The 14051-nt window shown below is 44.1% G+C and overlaps 1 protein-coding gene across 3 annotated transcripts in view; it reads left to right on the forward strand.

Annotated features, from left to right (window-relative positions):
* The window catches only part of RXRA (retinoid X receptor alpha), a 414885-nt gene that overhangs the window by 283253 nt on the left and 117581 nt on the right, over positions 1–14051 (forward strand). Inside the window, exon 1 of one of the 3 annotated variants that reach the window (XM_051980300.1) lies at positions 8425–9063. The exons of the other annotated variants lie outside the window; for them this stretch is intronic. The gene's annotated coding sequence lies outside the window, so the exon portion shown is untranslated. Of the gene's footprint in view, positions 1–8424; positions 9064–14051 lie in introns of those variants that run through there. 3 annotated transcript variants of the gene reach the window in all.

Consider the following 14051-nt stretch of genomic DNA (forward strand, 5'->3'; position numbering starts at 1 on the left):
CAGATATGGAGACAGAATTTGGACCTGGGTGTGTGAGACAGACAGACAGAGACAAAGAGAGAGACTGGTATGACTGGTCCCCCAGGAGGAGAGGTAATGTCAACTAAAGCTGGAAAGATAAATTGAGACTAAATAGTGAAGAGCTTTAAAAGATGAATGGAGGAGTTTATATTTTATCCTAGAGGCCATAGGGAGTCACTAGATGTAATGGGCTGAGACTTGAGTTGATGCACTGAGGTCCTAAGCACATGAGGCTAAATAGTAATTGGACCATACTCTATTAATATATAAGCTTGGAGAAAGAATGGCCCCCACCCACTCTTTGTGCAAGTCCCGATGTGTTGTATAGGAAATGACGATTTTGGTGGGTGGAGGCAGGGGAGTGGAAAAGGAAGGGAAGGAGAGACTTTTGGGATTGCCATTTCCACGGTTGGCTCGGCTCGCGTCCCTCTCTCTTAGCTGGCTTCCTGTCGCAACTGCCTATATTTGCTATCGCAATCTTTCTTGCCTATATTTGCTATCGCAATCTTTATTCACCTCTTCACTTCAATAAATATTGAAGATTTTCCCCTTAACCTGAATTCCTGACTCCGGCTGATTTTAAATACGCGATCATTACAATTAGAGTTGAATTAGTAGAGGGATGACATAGTCAGATCTGCATTTAAGAAAAATGGTTTGAATAACAGTGTACAGGATGAATAGGAGAGCTGGGAGAGAATTGAATCTCACTACCCAATTAAGGGCCTGGTGCAATAATCTAGGTGAGAAGTGATGAGGGCCTAAACCAAGGTGGGAGCTGTGTCAGGAGCAGAAGGAGATTGATGTGATGGAGGGGGAAAGGGCAAGATTAGGCAACTGATTGTATTATATGGGGTTGAAAAAGAATGGAGAGTCAAGGAAAATGAAGTTTTGAACTCGTGAAACTGGAAAAATAAAATGTCCTCAGGAAAAATAGGTGATTGGAAGAGGAGAGGATTTGTTTCAGACAAGTTGGATGGGTGATGTCTCTTGAGTTGAAATGAGGAGTTTTCTGAGGCAGGAGAAGTGCACGCTTCTGTGCAGTGGTTTGGAGAACTGAAGGGTCTCTGAGCCTGTTAGAATTTTCTTAGCATTTGCCATCCGGCCTACAATAGTTATAATAGTTGGTGAGCCCCTTGTGACTCAGGGGCTTGGTCCACCTCCCTTCGTTTTCTTACGTCCCTGGCCAGTAGACAGACAGAAACCTTTTCAGTTGGGGGTGTTGGTGTTTGGATTGCCCCAAGTTTCACAGTGCCCAGACACCAGTGGGTCCCATGGGCAGGCCTCCCAGGCTAGAAGCCTCGCACGGATGCCTCCTGAGTGCTTGGATGATGCTGCATGGGTGAGTGCTGGCGTGCTGCCCACTGAGCGGCCATCCTGCTCTGGGCTCTGGCTCCGTGAGCCATTTCCCTCGCAGTGGGAGGGAGTCTGTCTCTGAGTGGTGGGTCTGAGAATTTGAGTTCATCAGCAGTCCCAAAGGCAGAAGGGGGCTGAGCTGGGCTCCTTCGCGGGGAGGAGGCAGTGGAGCCAGACGAGGGCCTTCCACTTGGCTCTGCTTTGCCTCTAGTTCTTTCTTGCCCTAGGTAGACCAGAACTCCAGGGAGAATTAATTCCCAAGCAACTAATTAGGTCCTGCTATTTGGTACAGAGGATTTAGCTACAATGGGAATTGGATATAAATGAGGCAAGATAGTGTAATAGAAAGACCTCCAGATTCAGGGGCCAGTTTGGCCACTTAATGGTCATAATAACAGCATTAATATGGTTCTTTAAGATTTGTACGTTCTTTTATAATAAGTAATATGGTACTGGGCTCAGCTTTGGGAAGGCCTAGATTCAAATTCTGTTTCAGGCTCACATGTTCTGAGATGTCCCTTTCTTGCCTTAGTTTCCTCTTCTGCCAAGGAGCAGGCCCTGACTGGTCCTTTAATGCCCCTTCCAGCTCTAAATCAATAGTCACATGGTCCTAGGAGGTATTGTATCTGTGTATATGTATATAAGTGTTATTATGTTAATTTCACAAATAAGGGAATGGATCCTCGGAGAATGGGACTTTTCCATAGTCATGTACTTTTATTACTACTATACAGAATTGCATTTTTTGTATCACTCACCAAATTATTTTAATTTCCCTGGACCTTGGTTTTCTTAACAGGAATGCATTGGTAATAATATATTGCACTTATCTGCATCTTGGGGTTAAGTATCAAATAGGATAGTTGATGAAAATGACCTTGCAAATTTTGATGCTACCTATTATTATCTATTATATGTTATGTCATATAGTATATGAAATACATATTATATGTTATATTATTTATTATTATATTAGTAATAGTGCAGTGTTTCCTGAGTCCTTCGAAAGTTTTGAAAGACCCATAAAAGCCCTTACTAAATCCTTACTGATTGAGTGAGTGAATTGAATGATTTGGTTTCTGATCCTGGGGTCATTAGTAGAATACTGGATCAATATATTGGGGTTCCATATTAATCTCTGGATTATGCTCTAGTCTGTCCCTTAAGATGCCTTCAACTTTTTCTTAAGATCATAGAATCAGGGATGATAAGACATCTTCAAAGTGATAGAATCCAAATTTCTCATTTTACGGATAAAGATACTAAGGTCTAGAGAATTTACACAGCCCTTGCCAGGGGTCTCCCAGGGAGTAATTAGAAGAGCCAGTTTGGGAGCTTTTGGCCCTCTAATTCCGATGCCCCGCACTCTCTGGGTGGTAGCTACCGAGGGTCCGGATGCTCTTTCTCCATCTCTGGCTGACTGCTTGCTGGACAACAAAGGTGAGAATGAAGAGCTTTCTTGCAATTAAAAGGAAAATGTGCTCGTAACCAATCTGCAATGAGACAAAGTCCTCCACCAACGTAGCATGCCCCCATAATCCTGTGATAATTCAGCCAACGTTTGTGTGATCCTCTGGGTTTACAAAGGACTTGCCTTGCAGTAGTTCTGGATGGTAGATAAGTCTCCAGTATAATCATCCCTATTTGGAGAGGAAACTGTACTTACCCAAAGCCCCACAGTTTGCCGAGCAGCCCTACCCCTGCCTGCTGCACCCCAGGGAGATGCTCGTCTTCCCCATCCCCCTTGCTGGGATTTATGTTGGGCCCATTCAGGGCCTGCTGGGATCAAGTCTGGACAGGTGGGTCAGCACACAGATGAGCCTGCCTGCCTTCTTGTTCCATCCCTGCCCAAGGGGAACCTGAGCCAGCATGCCGGGCTCCCTGAGTCATCGGGCCTAGCCCCATCCAGCCCGGGGGGGGGGGGCATGCTCTGGGTGTGCAGTTCACAGCTGCCTGCTGGCTGCCCAGCCCATGGCATGGGAACCCGCCAGCTTGTTTACATTTAGCAAACAGTTGTCCTTCCTTTGGGATGTGCGCCTAGTGGCCTTGTCCTTTATGAGCTGGGGTGCTGGAGCCTGACTGGCTGCCTTGACCAGGCTGTGGGGTTCCCACAGAGCTGTGGAGTGGGAAGGGTATTGCTTCAGGGAACAAGGGGACAAGGAAGAGTAAATGCAGAGAGAGGGAGGAGGGGAATTAAATAAACAGGGGAGGAGAGAGAAGGGCAGAAAAGGAAGAGAGAAGATAGTGATTAGGATGTTAGAGAGCATCTAGTTCAATCTTCTAATTTTACAGTTGGGGAAATTGCCTTTTAGAAAAAGATAATGCCTTCAGAGTTTCACAGGTAATCAGGGGCCGGGTTAGGTCCTACTTGTTAATCCAAGCCAGAGTCTTTCCATTTTCCCCATATCCCCTCACCTTAGCTTTTGTTTTTTGCCCACCCTTATCACTTGCATCACTGCCAGAACTCAGAGCCAGTGAGAGAGAAGGAAAACCACTGTAGCCAATTGGAGGCTTCTGAACGTCGCCGCTGGCTCCCTCACACATTGCCTTTCCCCGGACAAATCCCAGCTTGTCCGGGCCTGGGAAAGCCCGCAGGTGTGAAGGGCAGGGCAGGGTTCCCAAGTCCCTTTCTCTGGGATGGAGAGATGCCTTCTGTTTGTGGGCATGGCCTCAGAGAGACTGTAGTCAAACCGCCGTTCCCCTATCCCACCGTTGGCCATGGCAGCTCTTGGAGCACAGGCCTGGCCGCGGTCTCAGGCAGCGAGGTGGTGTGGTGCAGAGAGCAGCAGGCCTGGAGCCAGAACTGCTCATCTGCCTTCAAACCTGGTCTCATGCTTGCGCGCGGTCCCGTCTGCCTCAGTTTCCTGGTCTGTCAAATGAATAGGAGCAGAAGATGGCACAGCGCTCCAGCATCTTGCCAAGAAAGCCCCCGATGGGATCAAAAGCAGTCAGAGGTGACTGAACAAAAGTAGCAGAAAGCCAAGGTTTCTGAGAGGTGCAGTGTTGATGCCGTATCAATAAGCCCCATTTTGACTCATATCTGAGGACCAAAGAACTTCTAGTCACTCTAAGGCCAATGAGATTCCAAGGGCAGCAGAAGGAGTTTGGTTTATGCAGCTGAGGCTCTTGGTTTGAATTCTGGCTCTGCTGTTCCCCACCTGGATGACTTAATCATTTAAGGGCTTCTAGGGCCGGACATGTCTTCTCTGAGGGATCCAGGGATTTGGAGGATCTTTAAGGTGCCTCTGACTATCTCCTCTTCAGAGATGAAAGAGCTGAGGCTTAGAGAATAATTTTCTGAAGATCCACCTAGTTTGTCAGGAGGAGGAGATGCTAGAGCTCCTAGTTCCCAAGGCAGTGCTCTCTCCCTACTCTGGGCTGCCCAGCTCCCGATGCCTGGATTTTGAACACCTGCAGTAAATCCTTTGCTTCCATGAAGAGCGCTGAATGTGGAGTTAAGTGACCATACTCCAGGCATTTCCCTTTTTTGGACGTGTTTTCAGACGATCATATCTCCTTTGTATATTTCTCGGGGCTGCCGAGGGGGCCAGGTACTGTGAGCTGAAGGGAAGGGAGCCCTGCACTTGTACATAGAAGATCAGGGTTGCAGTGTGATGAAAAGGAGACTAACTGAAGTCAGAGAATGCTACCTTGTTACCTGTGTGAGGAGGATAGTGGGGCTTTTTAGGCCACATTTTTCCCATTTGTAAAAGAAAGGAAGTGTTCATGGTGGCCTCTCTGAGTTTCCTCCTAGTTCTCCCTCTATATCTTTTTTTTTTTTTTGGCATTTTGGTTTAAAGTTTTGAGTTTCAAATTCTATCCCTTCCTCCCTTCCCCCCTTCCTGAGGCAGTAAGCAGTCATGTGCAATTATGTAAAACAGTTCCACCTTTATATAATTTTTGATCCTAAATGCTACGAAAGATGAAAAGATTTAAATAAATATATAAAATAGCTAGAGTAGTACCAAGAGAAGAGACTTTTTTTAGTTGTGGGATAGAACCTATCTACCATTCAAGGCCACAGTCTTGCCAGAGCCAGGCCTCCCATCTGGAGATGGTTGGCTGAAAGAATTCAGGTCATTCCTAGAGCAACCTTTGGGTGGAGATGGGACTTCAGCCAGAAAGAAACTTCTGTTTTGTTTTGTTTCTCCCTTTCCTGGGTTTGCCCTTGCATTTCCCCCTCTGTCACTTACCCTCAGTCTCCATGAGGGCCAGGGAGTCCAGTTTGAGGCCCTTACAGCGAGCCCAAGTTATCCCTGCTGGCTTGAGCTCCCAGCGGCAGTGGCTCGAGCCCCCTAGGCTGGGAGCCTGGTAACAGCCTGGCGCTGGCGAAGCTGAGGCCCACAGGGGCAGGCTGGCTTGCCCCTGCTTCAGTGCGGTCATCGGGGCTATATTTATCCAGACTGCCACTTTCCTTCAGCCACAGGCTTGGGGGTGCTGCCCGAGTGTGATGAGGAAGGAAGCTGGGGTTTGCCGTCTCTGTTTGTCGGGTTGTGTGTCTGTGGGGGCTTTTGCTCGGCAGAGAATTGCTCCTTTCCTGGGCTTGGGCCAGGAGGACTTGGGAACCCTGGAGTGCCTGGGGAAGCCAGAGAGGGGCTCTCACAAGAAGGCACTGGGGAGGAGGAGTAGGGAAGTGTGGAGTGATAGCCGGGAGAGGAACTTCCCTTGGAGAGGGGCTTTGTGGCCTTGTATCCTGGAGGACGTTGAGACCAGAAACTCTGGGTGGCTGGTGGCCTGTGGAAAAGGACTTCTCAGACCTGGTCCTCCTTCCAAGTCCTGTGATCTGGGAGTGGGAATAACCCCAAACAAACAGCTCCTGTCTATTAAGTCATAGCTCGTAGCTGAATCCAAAGCAGGCGGATGAACAAGAGGATCTTTTTAAGTTCTCTTGAGCTCTAGTATTTAAAGATATATGTAATTGTAGCCCTTTGGAGGTGGAAAGCACAGGCTATGGTGGAAATATCACAGGATTTGGAGATACAGGACTTGAGTTCACATTTATCATCTCCCTCATAACTACCTATGCGATTTTGCACAAATCAGATTTAACCTCTCTGACTCTCAGACTTCATAGCTATAAAATGAGGGACTTGGGCTGAAATGATCTTGGAGGGTCCTTCTGGATCTAGCCTCCATAGTGATGATCTCCTGTTACCTTTTTCTTTTACAGATGAGGAATTCCCACATATAGATAAGCAGGGTGACCTTATAGAGAAGGAGCTGAGAGCAGATTCCCTCTCTCCTCTTTTTCCTCATGGTCTAAGACTGCCTCTCTGGTGACAAATACCTGCTTTGATTCTAAACCCCAGTAGAGTTCAGTGGGTTTATCTAGGTTTTCCTTTTGTTAAAGAAGGATCATGGATATTACTGGTTCCAAGAGCTTGGCTGGAATTGGTTTTCATAGCTGGAAAGAAGGAAACAAGCATTTATTAAGCACCTATTATATATCAGGCACTTGCTAAAGTTCTTTACACAAATCTCATTTGATTCCACACAGCAATCCTGGGAGATAAATGCTATTATAATCTCCATTTTGCAGTTGAGGAAATTGAGGCAGAGAGAGATTAATCGAACTGTCTGGATCACAAAACTAGTTAATATCTGAGGTCGGATTTGAACTGAGCAAGACTTAGATGTTAACAGCTGCCTTTGATATAGACTGAAAGCTGGCTCCCACGTGGCCTTTTCCCTTTCTCTCTGGGCTTTTTCTTTGCCTTTTTTTTCTCTAGGCTTAGCATCCCACTTCACCTGTGGCACAGTCTCCAGTCCTCTCAGAATGCAGGCTACCTTCCTCTGGACACGCTCCCAATTTGTCTGTGTTCCTCCTACAGAGTTATAGGTGAGATATTCCTCTCTGGGCTCCCTTCCCAGTCTGCCTCTGAGGTGCCAGAGACCCAAGTGCTGAGTGCCCATCCCAGTTGTCGGGGCTTGTCTGTTTACCCAAGCAGATATGTGATGTGGGTGTACGAAGCAGGAGAAGAGAGTACATCGAGAACCTGTCTTCTAGATGGGCCCACTGGGTTTGACGATGACTTAGAGATTGAGGATGAGGATACGAACTTGTAGGCCATGTAGTTCCAACCCACTTCCCCATTCATTTTACTGAAGGGGGAACTGAGGCCTAAAATCATATTTCTTATTTAATGACAGAGACAATTGCTGCTATAGGATGTACAGAAGGCTTAGTGGTCCTTAGGGTAGTGTCTAATTAGAAAAATTCTCTTTATTTACAGTTTTCAAAATGTTTTCTTTATAAAAAGTCCAGGAGTTAGGCAGGACAGGTATTATCATCGACATTTTTTTGGAGAATAAAATATTTCATTTGTTTTACTTTAAGAAAATTTGATATCTTTTGTTTTTAAGTTACCTTTACTTTGCAGTATTTCTTTGCTTTCACTTTGAATAAAGATTCTTCTATAATAGAAAAGGAGGAATAAAACTAAATGACACATTCACCAGGTTCAACATTACAACAGTGTTGTAATTCTATCTTTATAAAAATGAGTGGCAGTTGTCTCATATCTCTTATTTGGTTATAAGCTTTTTTTTTTTTTTTTTTTTTTTTTTTTCCTTGTTGAGGCAATTGGGGTTAAGTGACTTTCCCGGGGTCATGGCTAGGAAGTGTTAAGTGTCTGAGGCTAGATTTGAACTCAGATTCTCCTGACTTTAGGGCTGCTGTGCTATTCACTGCATTACCTAGCTGCCCCAGGTTACAAACTTTTAATGATTATAATTTTACAATCTTCAATTTTGATTTTTTTGTTCTTTCCATTTACCTTATTGTAGTTATCGGATATATTGCCCTATATATAGGCTTCTGCTCAGTTCATTTTTCCCCATGAGTTCATAAGTCTTTCCATGCTCCTTTGTGTTCTTAATATTCCTCATTTCTTTTATTATATTTAGGTACAATAGTTTGTTAAACCAATCCTCAAACTACTTTTGTTTCCAATTTTTTGCTCCCACAAAAAGGGCTACTATAAAAATTTTTGTGTACATGAGACCTTTCTTTTGATTGTTGATATTCTTGGGTTTTGTGACTTTCACTGGATTCTCTGATATAATTTCTATATAATAGAAAAATAGAAAAAGATGCCGAGATTAGAAGTAAAATGACTTTTAAAAAATGTGACCTGGATCACATAGCTAGTGAGTGTGTGGATATACCAGGTTTCTTGAATCTAAGTCTCAGTAGTTTGAACAAACAATAAAATAAAATCAAATAAACATATTCATAAAAGCAGGTTGAAAAGTAGGAAAGGAGGTATGCAGGGACCCCCAAATTCCCTAAACCCATTGGGGTAGGGAAGGGCTGATTAGTAGTTCTAAGTGTAAAAAAGCAGAGGTTCATGATTGACCACGAACTGAACCTGAGTCAGCAGTGGCAAGCCATTCTGAAGCAAGCTAGTCATTCTGCCAAGGGAAGGGGAGGGTGACAGAAGCAAAAGCTTAAGTAGAATTCTTTCCCAAGACCAGCATTAGTCAGACATATCTCACAGGATGGTGCCCGGTGCTGATTTCTGAACTTCAAACATCATGGAGAGAAATTGTAAAGTCGGTTCAGAAAAGAGCGGTCAAGATGACTAAAAGGATGGAAGAGATAAGCTTGCTGATAAAGGACAAAAATGTGGCGACTTTTAGCCTGCAAAAGAGAACGCTGAGAAATAACTCCATTATTCTTCCGAGGTACGTGATGTGTTATGTGAGGCGTTTACTTAGTAGCTGAATTGTTCATCATAAACATAGGAAGATAAGTGGGAAGCAGTGCTTTAATGGAAGATTTCCGAGTTGGGGAGCAACAGTGTCATCCAAGTAGATGAGCAGTCCTTATCCCATTTTGAGTTCTCCTTGTGGGAAGGGGTCCTCCAGGGGGCAGCTGGTCACATCTTCCTGCTGTAATAATAACTGACATTGGTGAAGGGGGTACAGTATGGTGAGAAAAGGACTGACCTGGTTTGGAATCCTAGCTCTCTCTCTTCCTACCTGTGTGATTGGGACTCTACTGGCCTGGCCCTTAATTGTCCAAAAAATGAACAGCTCTGATCAAACGAATTCTCTGGGACTTTCCATCTCAAATTCTTGTAAGTCCTTTCCTTAAAACAACTTCATGAGGAAAAACAGAGTAAGTAACTTTATTTCTTTCACCGATGAAGAAATAGGTCTCAAGAGACTTAATGATTTGCCAGTAGTCATTGCTAGTAAATGTCAATACTATTGTTGCTCAGTTGTTTCAGCCATGACCCCATTTAGGATTTTTTTTTTTTTTTGCATTTATACTGGAGCAGTTTAACATTTCCTTTTCCATCTCATTTTACAGATGAGGAAACTGAGGCAAACAGGGTTAAGTGAGTTGCCCAGGGTCACACAGTTAGAAAGTATCTGAGGCTGGATTTGAAGTGAAGTCTTTCTGACTCCAGATTTGGTGCTCTATCAATTGTGTCACAAGATAGGTTTGAAAATACTTCTGACTCTGAGTTAAATATACTTCCTACTATCATACCATACCATCTCCTAGGCAATACTTTCTGGGGTCAATAGGGAATAATAATAAAAGCTAGCATTTACTTGCAAGGTACTAGCTTACCTTGGGCAAGTCACTTAACCCCAATTGCCTCAGCAAAAAATAAAATAAAATAAAAGCTAGCATTTACATAGTGCATTAAGACTTAAGAAATGCTCTATACATATTAACTTAATTTGAATATTGAGAGTGACGGAGTTTCAAGATTTAGAGGCAGGAAGATTTGGACTCAAATCTCATCTCCTATATTTACTAGGTGTGTTGTAATGGGGAAGTAGTAAAATTTGAGCCTCAGTTCCCTATCTTTAAAATGCAAAGGAAGCCATGTATCTAACTTGCTTTGCAAACTTTGAAGTACTATTTAAATGTTAGCTCTTAGCAGCCATGAAGCCCTGATCCTGCTTTGGAGTGAATACTGCGGAATTATCCTTTAGATAGGAGCTGGTAAAGAATGGTCATGGACTAGTTGTCAACTACAGTTACCCAGGGGGGATAAAATGGATGAAGATAGAGAAGGTTATTTGAAACTAGGATGCAAAGGTTTTGGTCCAACCTTTAGTTAAAGAAGAAACACCGACATGCATAATTCTGGAGAGTCCTGCCCTTGCTTGGTTAATGGCTTCCCAGGGTATTTGGTCAGATCAAGAACCTCTTTCCCTGTGGTATTTGCTGTTTGAGTCCTTCTCATTGCCTTCCATAGGTGTGTATAGGGGTGTGTGTGTGTGTGTGTGTGTGTGTGTGTGTGTGTGTGTGTGTGACAGAGACAGAGACAGAGAGAGACATACAGAGAGAGAGAGAGAGAGAGAGAGAGAGAGAGAGAGAGAGAGAGAGAGAGAGAGAGAGAGAGAGAGAAGGAAACCGGAAGAGCACAGGGTGTGTGCCTCAGTGGCTTCTGGGGCCAGGGTTCCAAAGAGTTAAACAGTCTGACCTCTGTGGTGTGTTGAAGTTAAGATTAGTCACAGTGTTCAGCCGAAGTGCTGGACCGGTTATAAAAATGACTAATGACCACAAGCCAATAAAGAAGTGAGTGTTTTCAGGGAATTCCATAGGCCAATTGGAAAGTTTCTCAGAGTGGGTGGTGTGTGCTCTGTGGCTAAATCCAGGGGAGGGGACCTCAAAAAGCTGTCAGGGACTTCTTATTTCTGATCCAGAGTCTCCATCCTGTGTCTTTCCTCACATTTAAACACATTCTCTCTCTCTCTCATATTCTCTCTCCGTGTCTCTCTGCCTATCTCTGTTTCTCTGTCTCTGTCTCTCTGTATCTCTCTCCCTCCTTCCCTCCCTTCTCTCTTTGTCTCTGTCTCTCTGTCTCTCTCTCTTTATCTCTCTCCTTCCTTCCTTCCCTCCTCTGTCTCTGTCTCTGTCTCTCTCTTTGTCTCTGTCTCTGTCTCTGTCTCTGTCTCTGTCTCTATCTGTCTCTCTCCTTCCCTCTGTCCCTCCCTCCTTTTTGAGCTAATGGGTAGTGGAATGAACAGGAAATATGTCTTCTGTAGCTTCTCCATCTCCAGCAGGGCACTGGAGAAAGGAAGACATTGTAGCTGATGGCAGAGATGTAGGGTGGAATGTAGCTCCTCTCCTAGCCCTGCCTGGGGCGGTTTTCCTGAGGGGGTCCAACCTCAGTCTCCTTGGAGAAGCAGAGAAATGTGGCTAGTAGCGGTTGGGAGCTTTGCTTGTGATTTCCTGCCAGACGTTGGAGGTGAGACATGGTGTAATAAACAGAAACGATTTGGAGTTGGGGTTGGGTTGAAATCTCAGCTTTCCTACTTACCTGTTCTTAGATCACTTTATCTCTGTGAGCCTCAGCATCCTCATCAGAATAGATGATCACTAAGATTCCTTCCTACTCTTAATCCTGTTATTCCAACTTTATGATTTCTATAAAAGGGAACGGAGCCTAAATCACATAAAGAAGTTGCTGAGACTGACTCCGTGCTGCACTGAGCAAGGGGACTGGATTCTAGGCCCTGCTCTGCCACTGCTGTATGGCACTGAATCAATTGCAGAGTCCTCTGGCCTCAGTTTTTCTTATCCATCAAATGGGAATTATATTTATAATGCTAATCCCTGTCTTAACACAGAGTTGTGATTCAGTGGATAGAATGCCTGACCTGGAGCTAGGAAACCTATTCTAATCCAATGCTAGACATTTCCTAGCTGTGTGAACCTGGGCAAGTCATTTAACTTCTATGTGCCTCAGTTTCCCTCATTAGTGAGATGGGAAAGATAACATTTTATTGTTAGGATGCAGTGAGATAATAATTGTACTTAGCACAGCGCTTGTAAATAAGCCCTATCTAAATGTTAGCTATCACTGTTATTATTATTATTATTATTAAATATCTGATAACTCTGGAAATCCTTTGATAAAAACAGTGATAGAGTTAAGGATGCCACAGCAGATAGAATGCTGAGCCTGCAATCAGGAAGATCTGAGTTCGAATCCAACCTCATACACTTACTAGCTATGTGATCATGGACAAGTCGTTTAACCTTGTGTGCCTCAGTGTACTCATCTGTAAAGTGAGCTGGAGAAGGAAATGGCAAATAACTTAAAGATTTTTGCCAAGAAAACCTCAAATGGGGTCATGAAGAATCAGATATGAATAACAGCCACATAGGAGTTTTAAAAATCTGACATAAATTTTTTTTCAATTAATTTTTATCTTTTTTAATCAGCAAAAAAATCTGCCTTGTCTCCTTTTCATCTTCCCCTAGATGAGAAGAAAACATACCCCTTGTCACAAACATCAGTAGCCAAACAAAATAAATTTATGCACTGGCTATTTCCAAAAGAAAAAAAGTATACACACATACACACACACACATATACACACACATATATATTTATCTATATATCTTTAGATATATGTATCTATCTATATGTTTATGTTTTTATCAATCCTCATATTGTCAATAAGGAATGAGTTAAAATTATAGAAGTAGAGATCAAAGTTAGACACAGAAAAGGACTTTCTGGCTGAGAAAATCTTAGAATGGAAGAAACCAGAACATTTGTCAGGAGAACCTCCATCTCTGTGCCTTGGTATAGGTCATCCATTACCTGCTATGCCTAGAATGTCCTCACCCCCATTTCTGCCCCTCAGAATCTCAGCTCAAGCATCACCTCTTTCCTACCTGAGACATTTCCTCACCCCCTCTTTTTCCTCCTCCCAGTTGCTCTGCATTTATTTTGTATGCATTACATTTACATTTCTACATAGTTACGTATTCTATATATTCTACCCTTCTGTGTATTCTACATATATACATTTGTATGTGTATCTAAGGACATGTAGCATTTATATATAACTTTTAAGGTTTGCTGAGCTCTTTACAGTTGTTACCTAAGCAGATCCTCAAACAATCTTGGGAGATTATCTCCCTTTCACAGTTGAGAAACTGAGATAGAGGCTCATTGATTTGGTGAAGGTCACACAGCTAGCTGGTCCAAGGCTGGCCTTGAACTTGGGTCTTTCTTCATCCACTGTGCTACCTTGTTTCTCACAAGAGAATGGGAGCTTCTTGAGGGCAGGAACTTCCTTTTAACCTTGTACTTTGTTTGCCCACTACCTCCCACAGTGCCTGGAATACACAGTAGCCACCCAGCGGACCCTTGTTGATGGGGAGAGGGAGTGATCAGTAGGTGCATCAAAAGGCAATGAGGCAATTGTGTCTGTGTATGTGTGTGTGTGTGTGTGTGTGTGTGTGTGTGTGTGTCTGTGTGTGTGAGTGCATATGTCTGTGTGTCTGAGTGTGTGTATGTGTGAGTGAGTGTGTGTGTGATTGTGTGAGTGACTAGGCCTGGGGAGCTCCGGTGCTAGATGTCCCGCAATCGCTTCTGGCCCCCCACCCGTGTGTGCCATTTTAGCCTGTGTCTTTCAGAGCTTTCCCAGGGTAGTGATTTTGATTGACCACAGACCCAAAGGGAGGTTCCCCATTCTCTGAGCCACACAGCCCTTCAGTTTTCAGTGACAAGTGGCTTTTTCTGAACAGCTTCCGGGCAGGGTAGCCTGAAGGGGGGAGGGGGGAGGGCAGCCAGGAAGAAGTGTCTAAAGGATGTAGCACTCTCTATGAGCACACAGGCAGCTGTATGGGTCCTGCTGCCTCGCAGAGCCCCACAAAAGGCATTCTGTGTGCTGGAAGAATCACTCCC

Source organism: Antechinus flavipes, chromosome 2 (assembly GCF_016432865.1).
Source record: "Antechinus flavipes isolate AdamAnt ecotype Samford, QLD, Australia chromosome 2, AdamAnt_v2, whole genome shotgun sequence".
NCBI classification, from domain to species: Eukaryota; Metazoa; Chordata; class Mammalia; order Dasyuromorphia; family Dasyuridae; genus Antechinus; species Antechinus flavipes.